Here is a 22,960-nt window from a genome sequence, read left to right on the forward strand (position 1 = left end):
GTAGGCTGATTTGTCTATTTCAGGTAGCTGGTTGGTGGGCCCTCACTAAGGCCTTTCATTTTCCTTCTATGCCTTCAAGGACATTGATCAGAAGATGAGTCTGAGCATCATACCATCTACCTCTTTTAACCAATGCCTGGCTAAAAATGGAATGTCCAGTGCAGTATATTTAAAAATCACCAACAAAAAGATGATTTTTGTGAAGATCACAGGTCTTCACAAAACCTGGAATTTCCACGAAGATGTCTGATCTTTATAATCCAAGCAGTCAGCATTAAAGTTAAACTTCTAGGAGGCAGTTTGGTCCTTATAACCCAAGCAATCAGTGGCTGAGTTAAAACCCAGGCTTGAAGCTCCACATCCCTGGGTGGAAAGAGAGGCTGGGGACTGATTGAGATGGCTGGTGACTGCATTGGTACCCATGGGACTGAGTGCGGTCCCTGGTCCAGGAAGCTGGTGATGCATAGGGGTCAAACAAGATCCACAGTCCATGCTCCCCAAAGTAGGAAACTGAGCCAGCATATCCTTGACTATAACCTGAGGCCTCAGTATAAGTCATGGGGAGGACCCCTGCACGCAGGGAGAGGAGGTGGACAGGGGATCTGACAGTGGGGGGATGGCTGGGCTCCAGACAGACACAGGAGCACCGCTGCTGGAGATGATGGACTGAGGCGCTAGAAGGGGGAGTGACATGCCCACTTGTTCCACCCTCTGGACTCACTTCCCAGGTTGGAGACGTCTTCTTTTTGGCAGGTCTCACTTTGTTTTGGGAATTCTGCTTTTGCTGCCCCTGTTGGCGGCACTTCGCTGTTTGATTCTTAAATCATGCCTGTACCCTGGACTCAGGCAAATTGGTTTTCAGCGCCACCTCCTCCCACGTGAAGATGTCTGGGTATGGGGTCTTAGCAAACAGTGCTTCCAGCACATCCAGCTGCACTGAGGTGAGCGCCGTCCTCTGCTGCCACTGTTTTCAAGGGGTGACCCGGTAGCCCACCGAGAGGTGCAGCAAGTCCATGCTCGAAGTGGTCAGACTAAACCCACTGACTGCATAAGGTGGTTGCTTAAGATAAGACATCATGCTAAGGTTGTTTGGAGGCACAAAGTCGGCCCAAATCTAGGGGACCCAGCGAAAAGGTCTTGCTTTGCCCGGATTAGACAGATTCAGAGTCCTTGCTGGGTGGGTTTGGAGTGGTAGAACTTGTCTGAGAATTAATTATAATAAATGTTTTCTTGATAAACTAACGAGATAATCCGAAGGGCATGCGTCCCTTAATTACAGGCCGCCGTGCTCAGCTCTGCTTCTCCGTCAGGGCTGATTACTTTTCCGCCGGATGGAAAGGCTGCTTTCTGCCTTAAAAAATATATGACCATTGAAATTATGTTCATAGGACACTCTCAACTGCAACAGCCCACACTCTGTGGAGTGTGTTTCTCCCAAGGCAGCACTGGCCTCCTGAGAGGCCCACACTGTCTGCGGAGGGCAATTCTCTCTAAATAGATCCACTTCTTACTTATCACCTGGTGGGTCAATGAATTTTTTTCTGTGAAGAGACATCAAGAACCAGAGCTTCATTAGGTCCTGTCTAGTTTCACTTGCTCATAGGGGCCACCTACAGAGATCTTACACCCAGTGCTTCTGACCAGACTTCCAAATACGAAACGGCGCTGCTGACAGCTCAGGTCGGAGGACCGAGTGCAGAAGCTTCACCGGACACTCAGTTCAAGACGGCGGCAGCGAGCCACGTGCAGGGACGCTGGGCCGGATCTAAGACCCGGAGCCTGAGCACCACAGCTGCGGCGCTCTGTGAGAACTCCGCCCCTTCCCCACTGACTGATGACCCCGTAAAGCCCCCGGACGGCCTTCCGGCCTGTCAAGGAAGCATGCACTCTCTCCGTTGTTTGATTAAAGAATAAAACTTTACTTCTGAACTGAAGAAAAATATGTTTATAAAAAAACTGTGAAACAATGTGAAAAGATTTATGAAATGAAGCAAACAAACTTTATACCAAAGTCACAGCTTAAATTTTTTAATCTACAAAGAAAAAAAAAAAGAGAGAAAGAATACTGAGTTCAAGAATGCTACAGTAAGGAAATACTTAACCAAAATATGATATATCTAAACAGAGGAATATTATGTAGCCATTGTGAACTGTGTAAAAATTATAAAATGATATCTATGTATGGAATGGTAATACAGCTCAAAGCATAATTATAGCTAATTTAATTATATAGGCTAAACTTATGATGATTTTTAAGCAGAATATTGAATATATGATTCATGATGAGTCTAACCATAAAAAACTAAACCAATTTAAAATGCATGCATAAAGGAAAAAGGCCCTAAATAACTACAGTAAATTGTTACTAATGATCATGTTTGAGCTGCAACCCTTGAGTGCTTTTCTTTCTCTTCCTTTTTTATGTCTCAAATTTTCTCTAATTAAGGAGAATTACTTTTATAATAAACAGCATTTTGATTGACTGGTCGAGTAACAATAGCACGATGTACACACAGACACACACACACAGATGAAATAATAAGGAGTGGAAAGTAAGGGAGAACATTACTATTCAAACACCCTTCTTGGTTAATGGTTTCCAAATTTGTTTTCTAATAAGGCTAATAACAGCCATGTGTTATGGCAGGTAGCAGCCCAACCTAGCCAGAGAATCAGACTCAAATGATTCCCAAGCCACAGTTACACTTTGGCTGTCACTTCAGCTCTGGTGACATTAGCTGGAGACAGCAGCTGGGTGAGATGGTATGCAATTCATGAACAAGAGAACTCAGAACTAACTCTACACTTATTAAAAATCCAATTCCTTGTGCAGTTTTCAGAGTGCATTCACAGGCTTGCCAAATCTCACCTTTGAAATCAAATTTCCTTTCTTCCATGTGCTGTTGCAGATTAAAGTCTATTGTTTCCAACTGAATTTTGTTTTTTAACTGCAATGCACTCAGGTAAGTCTGTTCTTGCTGATGCATTAGAAAAACCAGCTCAGTGGAGGCCCACTGATTCACCACATGGTGGGTACGTGTCTTTTTGTGAATAATTTATCATTTGCCAGCATGAAGGAAAAGCCCAGGGCACCATGGAACAGGTCAGTTCCCCCTATCTCTCTCTCCAGCAACTACTATCACAAGAAAAAGGCAGCATCAGCCTAAGTAATATTCCTTCACCTATGTCCTGGGTAGCATCATGAGACCTAAATACCAACAGCCACTAATGTCCTTCTGAATGTTACCTCCTTCCAAACAGTTTCCCCAGTTGGAGGTTCAGTCTGGCATCGGTAAAGACACAGGTATCTTTATTCCTCCTTCTTCTCTGATGCAGAGGATGGGATGCCTTTTTAATACCCCATTTCCTAACATATGAGGCTACAGTATATAAAACCTGCCATCTGGCTCTTTCTTTTTGTGATGAAGCCATTTACATTTTCTTAGTATAATTAGTATTGCACAGTAACTTGTCAATACTCTTCTGCCATGACACCAAGTAACAGCTTACATATACCTGCAACTGGGAGGATTTATTTGCTCCTTCATGCTTTCAAGTGCTGGCCAGGGATAATTACCAGGGAGATTATTACATGGTGTTGGTTAATTAAATATGATAAAGGCATTTGCCTGTGACATGATGGGTCTGTTTCAATCTAAATGATATAAAATAGTCAGACTCATTGAAGGCAACATGGTGACCCCGCAGAAGATTAGACCCAGCCAAAATAGAATCCTGCTAATGATGTGTCTGAATTTGATGTTCTATCTCGATTTCACTAGCTGTCTTTTTAATCAGAGAGACGTCATTACAATGATCGCTCCTGAACATTCATGCCCAGCCCTCATGAGAAAGCAGGAGACCTTCAAAGTACCTTGAAATATTGGCAAAATACAAAATATTAAAGGCATAAAAGTGAGTCTGCTGACCCTGAATTGCTTCTGATCTTCTTGTTAGACTGAATAAGAATCCGTCTTAATTGTGGAAGTCTGCTGGGTTAGGGAAGTAAGAAACATGAAGAGGTAAGGGACTGATGTCCAGTGGCTGTTGGACCCTTTCCCTCTTCCAGTGGAGATATTGCTGATGGTGGTGGTTTATTGGTTCATTTGTGTCTGACTCTTTTGTGACCCCACGGACTGTAGCCCACCAATTTCCTCTATCCATGGGATTCCACAGGCAAGAATACTGGAGTGGGTTGCCATTTCCTTCTCCAGGGCATCTTCCTGACCCATGTATCAAACCTGCATATCTTACATTGGCAGGCAGATTCTTTACCATCTGAGCCACCAGGGAGGCCCAGTGGAGTTATTGCTGGCGTATAAGCAGATGTAAGCACTAGGCTTGAAGTCTGAGGGACAAAACTTTGAGTACAAAGTGTTCTATTTTAATTTTAGAGCAAAAGGAACAGAGGTTGATACTAAACCATATTTTTAAGACAAAAATTGACCTTATATCATGAACATTCATGGTAAGATGTTACCATGGTATAGGAGTAAAATGGCAATAAAATGGGAAAAGTCTCCAGTTCCCATTTTCTTGGTAGAGTTGGTGGACATAGCTACTGCAAAGCCTAGTGGCTGAGATGGTCAATTCAGTCAAATACACATTAAAATCAGCCCCCCAAATATTGATAAAACTAATTGCTACAACCAATAGTCAGGGGAGAGGCGTCGTTTGCAATCAGTGGGTACCTACTGTGGCTCCTGTGTGCAGGTCACCACAGGGAACAAAATAAACACCTTATGAAACTTTGTCCCAGTCAATAGTAAGAGACTTCCTTGCAGTTTATTTGAGAAAATGAGACTTATGTTGCATGACTGTGTAGCAAGGAGAAGCACTCCCACCAGCCATGAGGAAAATCAATCCAGTTATTTCTTACTTAGACAACTTACACAGGAGAGCAGTTAGTCCTTACAGCTTCTCTCTCTCCCTTCTGAAACGTCAGCCTCAACCCAACTCACATCCATCACTCAGACAGAGCTGATCCTCTCAGCCCTTCTTCTCTCTCTCTCTCTCTCCTCACTCCTTTCCTCTTTGGGGTCTTGCAGGTACCACTCTGGTCTTGCTTAATATGGCTCTTCTAAGTAAAGAGTCCCTCCCTGGGACACTCAGCTCCTTTCTCCATCCCCTATTCCCTCCTAGTCCACAAGCAGGACCGCATCACCAGCAGCAACGCCCATCAGTGAGCTGGGAGTTCTGTCCAGAGCTCAGGGAGAAACTCGTGGTAGTCCTCAGAGGAGTCAGGGGCTGGAGATGAGCCCTGGAGAGAATGCTGGAAAGGGATGGCAGAGGCCAGGGCCTCACAGGGAGGAAGACTGTGAGCAAAGGCCCTGAGCTCAGAAAGCGAGGGCCAGGGACCATGAGACAAGTGTGCGTGGCTTAGGAATTTAAGTCTAACATGGAGCAAGATAAAATGAGAAAGACTTTTGCTGGCAGCAACTCAAAAAATGTTGTTTGTACTCTCAGAGGGTGCATTGGTGCAATGTGGGTTAATGTTAAAAACATGTTGAGTGAAGGAAGCTTTGCATAAGAGTGCATGCTGCATGATTCCACTTATGCCAAGTTCTAGAACAGAAAAAACCTAATCCATGGTACCCAATAATCAGAGCAGTGGTTGTTTTGGGGTTGCTGGGGGAGTGTCAGAATTGGCTAGGTAGAGGCTTGAGGGAACTGTCTGAGATAATGAGACTCTCCTACATCTTGACAAGGGTTTAGGTTCCAAAGATGCGTGCATATGTTAAACTCAGAGAATATACATGTAAGGTTTATACATTTCACCATGGGTAAATTTTACATCAAAAGAGAAAAAAGTTTACACAAAAACTAGTTAATAATATGCATGCTAAAGTATTTAGGAGGAAGGTATATTAATGTCGACAATTCACTTTGAAATTCATCAAATCAAAACCATGGGGTGGATTAATGGATGGATAGAGAGATGCACGGTGGGAGATAGCGAGCAGAAATGCAGGGGATAAAATGTTAAAGGCAGAATCTAGATGGTGAATGCACCTGCGCCAACTGCAAAATTCAACTTTTCATTAGGTTTGAAGATTTTTATAATAAAATGCAATTAAAAAAAATTGTATGTTGGGTACAAATGAGCCTTGAAGATAAGGTAAATATTCTGTTTTATCATCAAAGGACATCTCACATTTTGCACTGAGGAATGCTGAAGAAAAGCAATTGGTGGGGAGGGGGCATTTCATCAGACCTATTGGAACTTACTGAATAATGGATAATATGTATTGGATAATAATAATAGATAGTAAAGACAGCAACAACCATGGCTACCGTTATTACTGCCACATATTGACTACTCTTTCTGTGTCCAGCATTAGGCTAAGTGCTTTTAAGAACCATCTGGTTTAATCCTGTAACAACACTGAGAGAGAGATAGAAATAACCCTGATTTTTCATGAGGAAAGGAAACTTCTGTAGATTAACTACCAAAGCTAATCAGGCAGAAGGTTGTGGAGCTGAGGTCTGAACCTAGGCTTAGGCAAGCGTATACTGGGGACGTGAATGGCACCCAGTGTGAACTCCAGTCCACCAAATGCAGGATCTCTGTAGCACCTTGGATCTTTGTGATAACATTCAGTTATCCTGGGAAAGACAGTGTTTCCCTAGTGTGTCAGACCTCAGACCTCCCCAGAGCTAAAGAGGGCTTCGATGCTTCAGAAATGATCTGAACCTCGTGTTAAATATATCAGCTTTGTATATAGGAGTTTTGTAAATTATTCTCAGTGCATTTTGACCTAAATTCTATAAATTTTCCTTGACTTAAAAAGAGGCTACAGGAAGCGGTGGAGACGTAGACATAGTGAACAGACTTGTGGACACAGCGAGGGAGGCGAGGGTGGGACGAGTGGAGAGCGCGGCAGGGACACACGTGCACTATCCACGTGAAACAGACAGAAGGGGGGTGCGGGTTATGACTCAGGGAGCTGAAACCGGTGCTCTGTGACAACCAGGAGGGGCGGGATGCGTGGGAGGTAGGAGAGAGGTTCAAGGGGGAGGGGACATATGAATGCCTGTGGCTGATTCATGCTGATGTATGGCAGAAACCAACACAACAGTGTAAAGCAATTATCTTTCAATTAAAAATAAATAAATTAAACATACACACACAAACATGAAAAAAGAAGTTGTACTAGACATTCCCCACTTTAGTAGAAGCCTAAGAAGACTCCAGCCTTAGAAGAATGATTTTAATGGTGGACTTTCAGATAGTGAAGTGGAGTGATGAGGAAGATATTTGGGGGTAGGTGGCTCTTAGGGACACTTCATTTCTTAAATTTGGCAAAAGAAACATTGGTATAGGATAAAGAGTCATTGTGTATTCCCTAGGAAATTTCATCTTACATCCTGATTTCACATAATTATAAGGAGGTGATTTTATGAGAAGTTATTTAAGCCCGGTGAAATTGGTTCTTTTTCATAATGAGGATGATTCCACGTACTTCTCAGGTTATTATAAGGCAAAAAACATGTCTGGGAACTCACAGGATCTGGCCCTGTGTAGACTCCTCAATGGAAGCTTATTTCCTTCCTGCTTCACAGGAAGAAATGACACTCAGAGAGTCGGACCATGAAACACTCCTCAGAGTTATGTGTAACACTGGAATTAGCAATTATGCTTTCCCCAGTATAACTTCCCATTAGGAAGCTCATAGTATAAAAAAATACATGCTTATGAAGGCAATTATTCTCTTTATGCCACATGATTTTCTTGTAATAAATACCATTCACAATATAGATTCCCCATTGATAATGGTACCAGGCAGTGCCTTCACTGGGAAGGAGCAACAGGATGATTGGCAGGGAGCTGTTAGTGGGTTTTCAGTCAGAAACAATGTAGTCTATGATTTTGACAGTTCAAATAGAAGGAGTAGGGAATCAATTTCCATCTAAGACTTTTAGTGCTGGGCACTCAATGGAAACTTGTTGAGTTGAGCTGAAGATGGTGGGGGGCAGCTTTTCACAAGATGCATAATGGCAGTATCTTTGCAAAGAAACTCTTATGGTTCTAGAGGAGCATATAGTCTCAGTAATCGGGGACTCAAGAGATGTATAACCAAAAGAATTATGAAATTCTATAAGTCAAAATGCCCAAACACTAGTCTCTTTAAACAGTGAAAGGAAAAATGATATTCATTCTGCCTGAGGCATCCATAAACTATGTAAAGATAAGGGAGTTCCATGAAGAAATAAATGAATTAAGAATGAGTGGAGTGACTGTGAGTGCGATTCAGCCTCAGAAGATAAAGGGATACACAACCAAAACTAGCTCCATAATGATTCATATCCTCATTCATGATCCAACACCTATTCATTGAGCATCTACTATGTTCCTGGTCTCATGCTCTGGGCTTGGACATAATGAGAAATAAATGGATGCAAATAGCACTTTATAGTATTTAGCCCCACAAAGGAGGACAATTGGACTTCAAAATTCTCTCTGCACTCTCACATCTACTTGTCCAGCACCCTCACGTTTTAAAGTTCCATTTCTAGATGTAGATTCGAGTTCTTCCTTTCCACGTTTCCTCCTAGTCTCGTCATGGGGGTGGGCAGAGAAGAGGAAAAACCTAGACAGACAGAAGCAGAACCTTCTCCAGCAAGTCAGAGATAGAGGAGGGCTGTTTGCATTCTCTTTCCAAACATTTGATTCTTTCGTTTTCGTACGTGTTATACCTGGAAATGTTACTATTACCCGGATCCCAGACCCAGATTATTGCTTTTCAAGCATTATCTCACCTAATCCTCACTAGAAGTTGCTAAGTACATATTATTTATATTATTGTTATTGCTTGAATAGTTATCCCTCATTTAAAGATGAAGCATCTTTTGCATTGTCATAGGGCTGTAAATTAGGGCACCTAGAAACTGAACATTCTGTCCACTATTGGGTTCCCCAAAACCATGGTCTTGGTCTTGCCACTCTTGCTTTCCTTTTAAAACACACGGGCACGTTTATGTATCTATTGAAAACTATATCTATTAAATTGATATATTCATTCCAGTCATATGTTCATTTATTTCAATAAATATTTATCAAATGCCAAACATGGGCAAACTGTAAGGTAAAGACTGTCTTTTGACTTAAATTGTTGAAAAGTCACTCAGATCTTCATGTGCATCTTCACATACTTCCAAAATTCATTCGACAAACAGTTCCTGAGTGCTCACTGTTGCTCTCCTAGAGCTGGGGACAAAATGGGGTCTGAAACAGGCAAACGGCCTGCACTGATGCAGCTTGCATTCTAGCAGAGGGGATGGAAGATACACAACTTTTAAATACCTACTACATCATGACGTGATAGACACTGTATAGATAAAGCATGGTCAGAGGAAAAGAGTGACTAGAAACAGAGGGAATGACTTCTGTGAAAAAGTGACATTCAAGCAAAAACTAGTTAAAAGTAGTAACAAGGCATGAGGCTATCGGGTGGGGTGCATCCCAAGCAGGGAGTCTTGCACGCGCAAAGGCCCTGAGGTGTATTCCAGGACTAGCAAGGGGACCAGTGCTGCTGGAATCCCAGGGCCACGCTCTGAAATACAATCTACAAACGCCAAGGTTATTTTCTACACAGTTGTACCGGGAACGTCGTGCTTTGTTCTTTCAATTTTAGAGCAGTCCATGTACCTCCAGGAGAGTACTGGAGATAAACATTTTTCCTCTGCTTTAATCACACCATGACAATGGCTGGATAATGAAGAGAATGCCCACCCAAGCCACTCAGGGCCTCTCCAAGAGTGACAACCTGCTGATTAGTGAGATATATACAAACAGACACAAAGAGAACTGAACTCTCTTCTTTTTGCAACATAAATGGTCTTTGCTTTTAGTCCCCAAGTCTTTGTTCACCGCTTGCCAGGGAATCCCTCCCTCAAGTCCAGCCTACTACTGTTTGGCGGGGAGACTTTAATCAGTAGACATGGAAGAAATGACCTGGCCAGGAGCATGGCCATCACTGAGCAGCCTGAGACACGAGGAGCTGCAGATAAAAGAGGTAAAGCTGAGAGTCTGGCTTCTAATTAGTGGAAAATTAAAGTTGATTTGCATTATTAGAATTATGGACTTAGGGGTTTATTAAATAGCATCCTCTCATATATATTTTCTATTAATACTCTGTGGTAGTTCCAGTTAGCTTTAGTGCTTGAGAACTGTGTGCATTAAGAGATAATATTTTAGAAAAGTCATGGGTAAATTTTGTGCCAAAAAATACAAGCTTGAATAATTTTCTTTTTACGAAGTCGCTAACAATGAAAGGGTAATCAATTCTAGTGCCACGGAACTCTTAGAAACCTTGAGAATCAGAATATCTCTGGAGCAGAGAGAGAAGCTTAGTGATCACTGCATTCAACTCTCTCGTTTTGTCTTGGGGAAAAGACAGAGAGACAGGGTGAAGTCTGAGGTGCAGGTCAGCAGGGGGACAGAAGGGAAACACCACCCCACAACGAGTCCCACTGCCAGCTGCTACCCTTCTTGCCACTGACTTGTGGTTTCACTTTGCAACTCCCCTTGGCACACCCCGTACAAAAATTCAACGAGCCTTTCAAGTGTTCAGATAGTCATTTTTCTCTGTCTCTTAGCTTCTGTACCCTCAATGCATATCTGACCTGTGAGAACTCAGTGTAAACAGAAGCCATTTTTCTTGTTATCAAAAATTTTTGTATTTTTATTTTTTCCTGCTAGGGTTTATATATCAGTGTTTATATAAATAAATATATATAATCAGATAAGTAGGAGGAAAAACTTACAGGCATCACTCCAGATTTCACAGCTTTGAGCCATTCTCATCTTTCCCCTTCAAAACCATGTCACATTCTGTTCATGACAATGCAACTTGGAAAACACTAACTTAAACAAATGGAAGCTGTTGAGATATGAAGCAAGGGATGAATGAAGTATGTTTTGGAAGTTTGCATGGCATTTCAGTGAGTCAGTTCAGTCGCTCATCTGTGTCCAATTCTTTGCGACCCTGTGGACTGCAGCATGCCAGGCTTCCCTGTCCATCACCAACTCCCAGAGCTTGCTCAAACTAATGTCCATTGAGCTGGTGGTGCCATCCAACTTTCTCATCCTCTGTCGTCCCCTTCTCCTCCTGCCTTCAATCTTTCCCAGCATCAGGGACTTTCCTAAGAAATCAGTTTTTCATATCAGATAGCCAAAGTATTGGAGCTTCAGCTTCAGCATCAGTCCTTCCAATCAATATTCAGGACTGATTTCCTTTAGGATTGACTTGGTTGGATCTCCTTGCAGTCCAAGGGATTCTCAAGAGTCTTCCAACCCACAGTTCAAAAGCATCAATTCTTCGGCGCTCAGCTTTCTATATGGTCCAACTCTCACATCCATATATGACTACTGGAAAAACCATAGCTTTGACTAGATGGACCTTTATCCGCAAAATAATGTCTCTCCTTTTTAATATGCTGTCTAGGTTGGTCATAGATTTTCTTCCAAGAAGCAAGCATCTTTTAATTTCATGGCTGTAGTCACCATCTGCAGAGATTTTGGAATCCCAAAAAATAAAGTCTGTCACTGTTTCCATTGTTTCCCTATCTATTTGCCATGAAGTGATGGAACAGGATGCCATAATCTTCGCTTTTTGAATGTTGAGCTTTAAGCCAACTTTTTTCACTCTCCTCTTTCACTTTCATCAAGAGATTCTTCACTTTCTGCCATAAGGGTGGTGTCATCTGCATATCTGAGGTTATTAATATTTCTCCCTTGAGAAATCTTGATTCCAGCTTGTGCTTCATCCATCCCAGTGTTTCTCATGATGTACTCTGCATACAAGTTAAATAAGCAGGGTGACAATACACACCCTTGACGTACTCCTTTCCCAATTTGGAACCAGTCTGTTGTTCCATGTCCATTTCTAACTACTGCTCTTGACCTGCATACAGATTTCTCAGGAGGCAGGTCAGATGGTCTGATATTCCCATCTCTTTGAGAATTTTCCACAGTTTGTTGTGATCCACACACTCAAAGGCTTTGGCACAGTCAGTTAGGCAGAGGTAAATGCTTTTCTGAAATTCTCCTGCTTTTTCTATGATCCAACAGATGTTGGCAATTTGATCTTTGATTCCTCTGCATGGTGTTTAACTCCTCGTTCACTGTTACAGTTGAGCTTACCCAGTATATTTTTATGGCAGCATCATGTTATGAAAGCAACAGACCTCAAATAATCTATCAAGGAGCAGACACCTAGGTGGGAAGGATATGAAAGCTGAGTTCAGCGCTGGCTCTGAACACCAGACCTTGGCTAGGCACCCAGAATTCTCTGTGCCTCATCAGAGACATGAATAGGAGTGTTCATCCCATAGGGTTGCTATGAGAGTTACATGGAAACAATGTGTGTTCGCCTTTATTATGGTTCCTAGCATACAATAAAATAATAAAGACTGTAAATAAAACCTGACATATTTTTGTAAATAGGGTCCCAAGCAGGGATCATCAAATAGCAGTTTAATGATACTGAAATATTAATAAAAATATTTTTTACTTAGTTCATATTGTTATAAAGTCATAAAAGAAACAATGGTGAATCTTCTGCTGGATGTAACTAACAAAATATCAAATGACTGTGATGTGCTTACCTCCGAAATGCAATGTGTCTTTCCACCTCCCAGCAGATGATAAGAATGCAGCAGTTCCCCTTTAGAGAGCTGACTGAGCAGAGGACCAAAGCTAACTGTCGATCCCATCATATCTAAAGAGTCTTATGGCCAGGGTTGGGCTGCCCTCCTTCCCTTCACCTGCTTAGCGTATAAATATATATCTGCATTCCCTGGTGGCTCAGTGGTAAAGAATCTGCCTGCAATGCAAGAGATGCCGGTTTAATCCCTGGATCAGGAAGATCCCCTGGAGAAGGAAATGGCAACCCACTATAGTATTCTTGCTGGGAAATCCCATGGACAGAGAAGCCTGAGGTTGCAAAGAGTATATACACACACACATTCTCACAGACACACACACAGACAATGGGATACTATTCAGCCATTAACAAGAATGAAAGAGTGGCATTTGCAGCAACATGGATACAACTGGAGATTATCATACTAAGGAAAGTCAGTCAGCAAGAGAAGCACAGACACTATGATATCATTTATACATGGAATCTAAAATATGGGACAAATGAACCTCCCTACAAAAAAACAGAAATAGACTCAAATACCTAGAAAACAGACTTATGGTTACCAAAGGGGAGGGAGAGTGGATGAGGAATGGGTTGAGAGTTTGGGGTTAGTTGATATAAACTATTACATATAGAATGGATAAACCAGAAGGTCCTACTATATAGCATAAAAATATATTCAATATCATGGGATAAATTATAATAGAAATGAACATTAAAAAGATGTAAAGAATGTATAAATGAGCACAAATGAGTTACTTTGCTGTACAGCAGAAATCAACTATACTTCAATTTTAAAAAATAAAAGAAAAACATTTGCCAGGAAAGTATTCATCAACTCCCAGATTTGCTCAGCTCTTCACTCATTTGGTACAAGAAAAACATTCCTCAAATCCGGACCAACTAGACCATTGCTCTGATCATAGGTCCAGTCTTTCTTGCCTTTGTCAGACTGGAGGATCATAACAAAGACGTGGACCATCCCCAAACATCCTCAAAGTTAAAGCCATTGCCTTGGAATTCACACACCTGCCAGAAAGATTTCCAGTCCCAAGATGGATTGACAGGGACATGTTAAGATGCTACAGCATTACTAAAGCCTACATATTCAAGCTATAATAGTCAAATTGCTTCTACCTGATCAATTACTCAGAAACTGAACTTTAAACCAAAAGCTAAGTTGTTCTGGAAGCCCTCTTGGCAGCGTTAACTATCTCTTGCAATTAAATGTCGACATAATTCTTTCAGAGCTACAGTCTTGCTTTTGCTCCAAGGCTTCCTTCCAGGCATATGAGCGCTACACAGGTAAACATTCTTTGAAAACCTCTGGGTGAACGGTGAAGGTCTTTGTGTTTGGGGGTTTTGGTGAGAATTTCAAATATCAAGAAAACTTTTCAGATACAAATGAAGGTAGTTACGGTTGTTTATTCAAGTATCTGCAAATGCCTACTGTGAGTCAACCCTAAGCAAGGAGTCAGGGGCACGGAAAGAGGTAAAAAGTGGTCTAAATTTTAAAGAAGTCTGAGCAAGCGGGGCAACAGACAGGGAAGTAAAACTACGACAATACATCATGAAAATGATTTTACCACTATATGAACTAGGAGTTTGTGTGGGAAATGAAGACAAAATCACTGAGTCCCACAGAGTTGGCAAGGCTGGTGGAGAGGAGAGTGTTGATGCTTAGTGATTCCTGATGGATGCAAAGTAGTTTGCCAGGGAAAGAAAAAGGAAAATTGAAGGTCAGTCCTCAAATGGAGAATGCGCTAGCAACCGCTACAGGGGGGATACAGCAGTAGAAAATACCACACTCTCTGCTGCCATGAAGCTTATGAGAATCAGATGAAGTCACGTAGTGATGGCCGGGTAATGGGCACACAAAGGTGAGAGCTGTTTTGGCCATCAGTCTGAGTACCAGATGACTCTCTGTTCTAATATGTGCTCACAAGAGCGTGATTTTCTGGCAGTTCTGCCCTCAGCTATCGGTCATATCTAGAATGGTCTTCTTGAGCCTGTTTCCTCATCTGTAAAAGGAGGAGAGGAGTGCTAATATTAGCCAATACTTTAATATTCACTGACCTATTTACTCACTGCTTGACCCCATACTAAGCACATAATAAGCACTGTCTCATTTAATGTTCCCCATAGTCTCCTGTGATCTCCATTTGCAGAAGGGGAAACTGAGGCTAGAAGAGGCTAAGTGACTGGGGCAAGGAACTGCTAAACTACGGTTTAATCATCTCTGTTTCCAGGCAGGTTAAGGGAGATAGAGCATGGGGAGGACTTCACAGGGTGCTCGGTTTGTGGTAAGTGATCAACAATGGTGGCTGTTAATGTTATTACTACAGATTACCGTGAAACATCAGTTCTCTTCCTATCAGGAGGCTATCAGTTTTCACTTGTCCATTTGGGAACATGGTGCCTTCTCCTCTTTCCCTAATTTTTTTTTTGGCTATGTCTAACTGGCAAACAATACATCCACATCTAACCAATAGGTTCTTGGCCAAGCTACCCTAGTAACATATGAAAAGTATACAATTTTTATAAGTCATCTCATCAAAACCTTTCCTCGATAGAGGTTAAACACTGAACATTTCAAACTAAGTTCCTGGACCTGGTTAAACTTGAAGATACCACTTGCTCTACTACCTCCAGCCTGTACTCATGCAACTTCCCCCACTTCGAAGGCTCTGAGACTTGGTTTCTGCCCAAGCAGAAGCAACCCAACTATAAAGTCTTCTTGCTTGTCTCTGAGACCTACTATAATTTTAACGACTAGCTCCGTGTTTTCTTCACTGTACTCATGTCCCTACCATAACTCTTACCACAATTTTGGCATGCAAAATATTTAACAAGGCATTTAATCCAAACAAATGACTAAGCATCCAGTAAGGCCATGCAATGCCCATACTACCTAAAGGTCAGCCATGCCACAATGCATTTCCATTTGCAAGCCAATTTCCAAAGCAAATTTCCATAATTGCTTTGGTTTGCAGTTTGGTTTGGTTTTGTCTCCACATCTTGGAAATCAGGTGTTTTATTCATCTTAATCATCAGTAAACTTCAGTTGAGTGAATACATGAATGAATGAATAGATGAATACTGCACTAGAATGAGAAAATAGAAATAAGGAAAAGTGAAGGAAGAAAGCCAGAATCTAAGTTTTAAAAGATTTTAGAAAATTGGAGGCTCCATCAGAAATGACCACCCTGAGAAAATGTGGCTACAAGAAAAACTATTATTTGAACACAATTACTTCCTCAGAGACTTCAAATTAATTCTTCTGTGCACTCCCTTCTCTAATCTTCCCGAACACAACTTGCTTAAGCGGTTTCCTTTGTTATTCCCTGGTTTTCTCTCCATGCAATCACTGCCATCTAACTAGAGGATCAGAAGGGAAGGCTTGTAAATGCTCTGCCCCCATGAGCCTTCATTTGGGGCTGAATGCACAGGCCACATCACTGGAGGCCTCTGGGCAAGCCTCAAGCATCAGAGAAAGGGGGAAAGTTGGAGGAGGGCTGCAGGCCGTGGTTAATTGTCTATTGAGTCCCAGTAGGACCAACTGTATTTGGAACAAACAGAACACTGCCTATATTTTATTAGGCCTATCCATGCCAATGTACAATTGTACGTGCATGCCTGTGTAAGCGTGTGAGCATATGTGTATACACACACATACACACACACATACTTCTAACAAATTTCTTTTTCATGTTATAGTAATGAGGACTTGGAAACTACTGCATTAGTTTGAGTTTCCCCTTAAAATACAGGAGTGCTCTCACAAAATGTCATTTCAATTACAGAAACCCAATAATGAACCAAAAATACCCTCCTATGCTCTCTCGGCTCATGAAGTACCCACTGACTGTGACAAGCACTAGTAGAGGTTTGGGGGGTGTATTATTAATAAAAGGATGCAAATGAAATGAGTTGGCTTTTAGAGATCATTATCGAGAGTCTAGACAGCAAAGGTTTGTCAGAAGCTGTTTTGCATTTTGCCGTATCATCATCACAACAAAAGGCAGAGCTGCTTAGAAACTTAAATAAATGAATAAATAAATCAAATGATAACAAATATTGATCCAACAGCCCTGAATAGAGAGAGAATGGCTGACTGTCTACTTTTGTGCAAAAGTCTTGTCTCTGCCTGATAATGCTTAGCATTAGAGAAAGCAAAATGCGCTTTTCATGGCAATTCTCAGAAACCTCATACAATTCTCACAAGGAACTTACCTCTTTTTCAGAAAATGGGAAGCTGGTTAGAAAGGTTGATTCAACAACTGGCTTATTTAATATGCAACAAATATTGACTCTCCTAAAGTTCAGGCCCGGAAATGAATTCGAAACAGTAATTTTCCTTGGTAGTATGCATTCAGTCACTCATTTAGCCATCATCTGTTCATTACTCAGTGATGATTATCAATGAGGGTCCATTTGTATTTGGGAATGAGAGGCAAGGAAAAGCATAGCATGTTAAAATTTATATTTTAGAACCTGGGGCAGAAATAGACATAAAAGAGTTTTGTAGAACCCTGAAGGAGAATCAAATGTCAGGCCTTAGAGTGACTATAGATGACATTCAAAGTTGGGGAGTTTCCCACCCTTAACCCTATGCAGTGAACTACAGAGGGCAACAGGCAGTCCTGCAATCTTGAGCTGTCATTCCAGTGGTTCTGGAGCCAACAGAAACGTAAGCACCAGCTGTAGAATCATGGAATGCTTAGACCTCTAAGGGACCTAACGGATCATCCAGTTCGGTGATTCACAAAGTTTCCCAGATAACTGCTTCATAGAAGAAATATTTCATGGAATTTTAACTTATAAAAAGAGTGAAAGAGGAGTGTTCCTGGCTGAAGGGAGGGTGGGGTGCACAGGACTCCACTAGAGTCTTTCTTTTCTTGTTGCTTAGACCACTTCTGAGGCAGACCCACAGAATCAAGGTCTCTTAGAGTATGATATAAAGACCATTACTCAAAGTCAATCTCATTCATCTGATTATAAAACTGAGATCAGGAAAGATCAATGGCTTGTCCAAGGTAACAAAGTCAAATTGAGGATACAAGTTGGCACTAGACTCAAAGGTTGCACCTCACATTATAGAACATAGTCACTTGATTAGGAAGTATGTTTTTAGAGGTAGACACACAATTGTTTTAGATGCCTTGAGTTCAAGGTGATGGTAGGACATCCCTGTGTCAGTGTCTAGGAAATAGTTAATTTAAATATATAGGCCTGAAGCTCAGCAGAGGAATGACACCAGTTTCTTAGACTTCAGTGCTGTCAACACAGAGAGGATAAATGATGTCCAAAGACAGAGTATAGAGCCTTCAGTTGGGGGGTAGGAAGAGGAACCAGACAAGAGATGTTCAGAGGGGTCAGAGAAAAACAAAGACAAAAACAGATCCCGATTTTTTTTTTTTTACATAGAGTTATATACTGACTCTGAATTATGCCAAGATAAAATATCTGTGAAGAGACTGAACTTGAGAGACCATTTGCTCCTTCTGCTAGTCGTTTCCTTCAACACACTCAGCCCCTTCTGCATTTTGTCTTCTTCTCACAAGGGCTACCCTCCCAGCCCCATAAGGAAACAATGATATATGGGAGCCAAAACGTACTGTTACCAAGAGTTGACTATTAAATTTGCAGGACTTCTGTGAACCCAGATATTAACCATAGATGTTAATAAAAATTTAATTATATGTGCTATGGTTAAACAAATTATTTTGAAAGCAAAGCCAACAAATACACAAAATATATCATTTCTTAATTACTTTACTATATTTTATTATTATCTCTGCTCTTATGATTACTTATGTCTATACTTCACTTTGTGGACAAAGGTCTGTATAGTCAAAGCTATGGTCTTTCCAGTAGTCATGTATGGATGTGAGAGTTGGATCATAAAGAAAACAGAGCACTGAAGAACTGATGCTTTCAAACTGTGGTGCTGGAAAAGACTCCTGTGGTGCTGGAGAGTACCCTGGACAGCAAGGAGATCAAACCAGTTCATCTTAAAGGAAATCAACCCTGAATATTCACTGGAAGGACTGATGCTGAAGCTCCAATACTTTGGCCACCTGATGTGAAGAGCTGACTCATTGGAAAAGATCCTGATGCTGGGAAAGACTGAACACAGAAGGAATGGAGGGTAACAGAGGATGAAATGGTTGGATGGCATCACTGATGCAGGCAAACTCCAGGAGATGGTGAGGGACAGGGAGGCCTGGCATGCTGCAGGCCATGGGGTTACAGAGAGTCAGACATGACTTGGCCATGACTTGGCAACTGAACAACACCAAATTGCTGTTCTATTTTATCTAAGGGATTCCCTGGTAGCTCAGCTGGTAAAGAATCCACCAGTAATGCAGGAGACCCTGGTTTGATTCCTGGGTCAGGAAGATCTGCTGGAGAAGGGACAGGCTACTCACTCCAGTATTTTTGAGCTTCCCTGGTGCCTCAGCTGGTAAAGAATCCGCCTGCAGTGTGGGAGACCTGGGTACGATAGAAATACTAAAATGGGCTGTAACTACGCATCTCTTCTCTACTTCGCATTAAGTGATGTCGTGTTGGTAGCTTGAAATTAGCCATGCTGGAGGTAGTTGCCACAGAAAGAGGCACGTGCTACCAATCAGGACTCTGGGGTCTCCAAGACCCAATATTCTGCCTTGTAGTTCTGGTCCTTTGGAAGGTCTGGCTGAACTTCCTGAACTTGTGTCCTCTCAATAATTCCCTGTTTTTCTTAAGCTTGTTTGAGTAGATGTTTGCTATTTTCAAACAAGTGATCAATGACTGAGAATTGGACACTTTCAAAAGGAAAAGTCACATCACGTTTTAGAGTTAGGGCTTCCATCAGTTTAGACTTGCATCAGTCAGTCATGAAAGGTGCAAAGATCTATTCAAAATAAGATTCTGGTCTAAGTTGTTTAGGAAGTGAGGGATTGCAGAGGAGATTGTTCCAGACACATGGGCTGTGGTGGGGGAGGAAAGGGGGCGAGAGAGGACAAGGAGCCTGCAGGAAGGAGCACACCAAAGCAAGAAGAAAGCCTTTCTTTCTACATACTGCTCTCTGTCCTTCACTGCCAGATCTCTGAACAGAAGTTGACAGTCCGGAGAAATCCACTATTAGCTCCATTACATTTCCAGCTATTATTCTATTCTTTGTTCTCACACCTCGGGCCATCCTATTTACATAATGAGAAGAGATTTGGAGGAGAGGAGGGGAGAGTATTGATTGTCATGGCCTGCCGTGTTAGTTTATACTGTAAATAACAACCTGTTTCCCATGCTGCTGTTCTGGGGAACATACTGTTAATTTCAGTCAGCATCTTGTTTTCACCAATTCTGGCAGCAGAGTTTTTAGAGGAATAGCTGTTTAGACATGGTCATTATTTGAGGGTGCTTTAGCCAGTATGTTTCTAGGAGACAGATACAACCAACAAGCTACGCCAGTGGAGAGCAGTGCTGGCCTACAGGGTCCAGGTTTTGGGGTCTTAGGCAGAAGAATGATTTTCTATACTCACATGTGGGTAGACCCACATTTCTCACCCGCTCACCCACCCTCACGGTGATAAACAGAAGGCTGTGAGTAGGGACGGTCATATAACTCTTTTAGGACTTCAGGTGTAAAACGAAAATGCGGGGTGTCTTGCTCAAAAAACAGGCAAACATTTTCTTTTCCTTTTTTCCACCCTCTCTCTCTGAACCTGTCGTAGTGTTTTTTCTTTGCTATTTAATGTCACGCTCCCCCAGGCAAAGATATTCATGGGGTGGGTATAAACCCTCCCAGGCACCTGGAGCTCTTCTGCAAGTAAACGGACACCTGACAGACACCCTCGCCCTGGAGCTCGCCGGGGGCAGGGCAGCGCAGCAGGACCTGGGCAGGGCCAGGGAGCAGGTAGCCAAGAGCCCAGCACAGGGAGATGAATGAGGAAGCTACGGGAAGTGGGGCGGCCAGAGAAATGAAGCTCCCAAGCCCCAGACCGGGCTCCGGTGTCCCATTGGATTCCATTTACAAAACACAGAGACAAAGGGGAAAAAATCTATTAAGAATTTCAAGATGGTGAATACGTAAAATAAATAGCCAGAGGGACTCTACTGTATGACCCAGGGAACTCAAACTTGAGCTGTGTGACAACCTAGAGGAGTGGGATGGGGTGGGAGGTGGGAGGGAGGGTCAAGAAGGAGAGGACATATGTATACCTATGGCTGATTCATATGGATGTTGGGTAAAAAGAAAAAAAAGTCCACAATATCGTACAGCAATTATCCTTCAATTAAAAATAAATAAATTTTAAACAAAAGAATTTCAAGATGGTGAAATTAACCTCCAAACACAGAGTCTCCTTCTGAGCAGAGGACACTAAACAACCACACAAGTCACAGGCCCACAAAGCCATTCCTGACCGTAAACCTTTCTTTCTCTTGTCTGTCATGGGGACACTGGTTGGTACACACCTGGCTTTGTATGTAACAACACGTGCTCAAGACAACATCCAGTTAAGCAGTGAACAGGAGAGATGCTCAGAAAGAAGGAGGATGGGAGAAGTTGAGTTGGCTGGCAAGAGGACCAGAACCATAATTTTGCAAATTGCTGGTGACTGTCTCCCATTGTATCACTATTATAGTTTGAAGCTTATGGGCTTCCCTCGTGGCTCAGCTGGTAAAGAATCCACCTGCAATGTGGGAGATCTGGGTTCGATCCCTGGGTTGGGAAGATCCCCTGGGGAAGGGAAAAGCTACCCACTCCAGGATTCTGGCCTGGAGAATCCCAAGGACTGTATAGTCCATGGGGTCGCAAAGAGTCAGACACCACTGAGTGACTTTCACTTTCCCTTACGTGTTTAAATGAAAATATTTGAAGACTCTTGTTTTAAGTGACCAATCTTAACATTAAAATTCTCGGTAAGTATTTGCCAAAAGGATGTTCGTCTATGGGGTCACACAGAGTCGGACACGACTGACGCGGCTTAGCAGCAGCAGCAGCAGCAGCAACCATAACAGAAAAGTGGAAATCAAATCTCCCGATGCTTTTGGGAAAAGGAATCAGCTTAAGCCAATCTCTTGCAATTCTCAGTGCTAACAAGCTCCAAGTGGACTTAGGGAATTTCTCCTTGCTGTTCTGTTCAACCCTGATCGGTTGCGAGCATTCTTTCAGACATTGCCCCATTTTCCTTATCAAGAAAACAGAAGTCATGATGTTTGAGGCCTTTTTCCTCCATCTGGAAGCCTTCTTAAGAGGACTGTAAGCAGCACTGAGCTCAGCTTTCAGGGGAGCCCTTGGACTCTTCTTATTCGTGTGCCAGAGAGCTAGTCTAGCAACACTCAGACCTGAGGAGGGGAAGCAAGTGGAGGAAGGCCTCTCACGCAGGCCCACGAGAGAAATAACTCATAAGCTCCCGGAAAAGCAGAGAATGAGCATTGACCCACCTGATAAAGACAGAGGCTGGTTGAGACACACGCTCAGGCCCAGCCCTCTTAAGGACTAGACGCCCTTCCCGCAGGTTCAGGAAGCTTCCGCTCATTTAGATCAGTACCTGGCTTGTCTCTTGTTTCTTGTTTCTGGCTACAGGCACTCCCCTTGCTCCTCAACCACCCGCTTTCTGATTTCTGTTTTCTGCTCCCCACACCCCCACCAAGAGTAGCTCTGTCTTGGAGTTGACCTCCATTCACTCAGCTGAGCCTCTGTCCTCCAGAAAGCACACACGTATTTGGGATGAGAGTCAGTTTGCTTTTTGTTATAAAAGGTCCTTGAGGATTCTTAATCTGATCTTTGAGTGAACCCAGGCACTCTCCCTAGAATGCCTAAAGAGAAACCTGCTGACCTTGAGCTCCATGTTTCGAGGGACAGGGAGCCCTTACCTCAGCATACATTAATTCTCTCAGTCAGCCATTGGGAAATATACCACTGAGCACCTCTGATGCATCTGGTGTATCTTAGGTGATGGTGAAAATCAAAGGGAGAAAAGAAAGGGGGCAAGAAGGGAAGGATAGAGAAAAGAAGGAGAGGAAGCAATGGTGGGAGGGAGGGATGGAAGAAACAAATGCTCCTGTCAAGGCGTGGTCTAGTCCACTCTGCAAATCACTGAAATATATTAAGTTTTAGAAGGTTAAGGAGGGTATGGATAAAATGCAATGAGATCTCAGGTATAGAGACACCTACTTACAACAGCTGCATAAACTCAGGCTCTCATCTCAGTTTTTCCACTTCATACATGACTTTAAGCAAGCTGCAAACTGATGTTGAGTTTTCGAATCTATGGAACAGTCTTAATAACAGGTTGTACCTCAGAGCATTGTTTTGAGGAGTAGAT

At 42.4% G+C, this 22,960-nt stretch overlaps 1 protein-coding gene and 1 pseudogene across 1 annotated transcript in view; both read right to left on the reverse strand.

The window, feature by feature from the left end:
* Window positions 1-22,960, reverse strand: part of CDH13 (cadherin 13) — a 1,016,268-nt gene that overhangs the window by 886,469 nt on the left and 106,839 nt on the right. The gene's annotated exons all lie outside the window — the stretch shown is intronic.
* LOC120873241 lies at window positions 217-1,078 on the reverse strand (annotated as a pseudogene).

Source organism: Oryx dammah, unplaced genomic scaffold (genome assembly GCF_014754425.2).
Source record: "Oryx dammah isolate SB20612 unplaced genomic scaffold, SCBI_Odam_1.1 HiC_scaffold_13, whole genome shotgun sequence".
NCBI classification, from domain to species: Eukaryota; Metazoa; Chordata; class Mammalia; order Artiodactyla; family Bovidae; genus Oryx; species Oryx dammah.